Below are 235 nucleotides of genomic sequence, written 5' to 3'. Positions count from 1 at the left end.
GTTGAAAATGGGACAGAGGGAATAGGAAATCTATAGCTGGTTGGGAGGGCAAACTCCTCAAATGAGCCTTCATTGGCTTTATATTGTTTACTCATGCCTGCTCCTTCTGACCAAAAAAGTATAACAAAAGTGAAGAAAATAAACTTGCATGGGATAAAGTTGTTCTAGTAATACATCAATATTAACATCCTACATGTATAAAACATTGTCCATACCTTTTTGTCCCTTTTTCTTT

This window comes from Pezoporus occidentalis, unplaced genomic scaffold, assembly GCF_034315485.1.
Source record: "Pezoporus occidentalis ecotype Australia unplaced genomic scaffold, CSIRO_AGI_Poc_V1 ctg22, whole genome shotgun sequence".
NCBI lineage: Eukaryota > Metazoa > Chordata > Aves > Psittaciformes > Psittacidae > Pezoporus > Pezoporus occidentalis.
The sequence above is the reverse complement of the archived record's forward strand: the minus strand, read 5'-3'. Positions refer to the sequence as shown.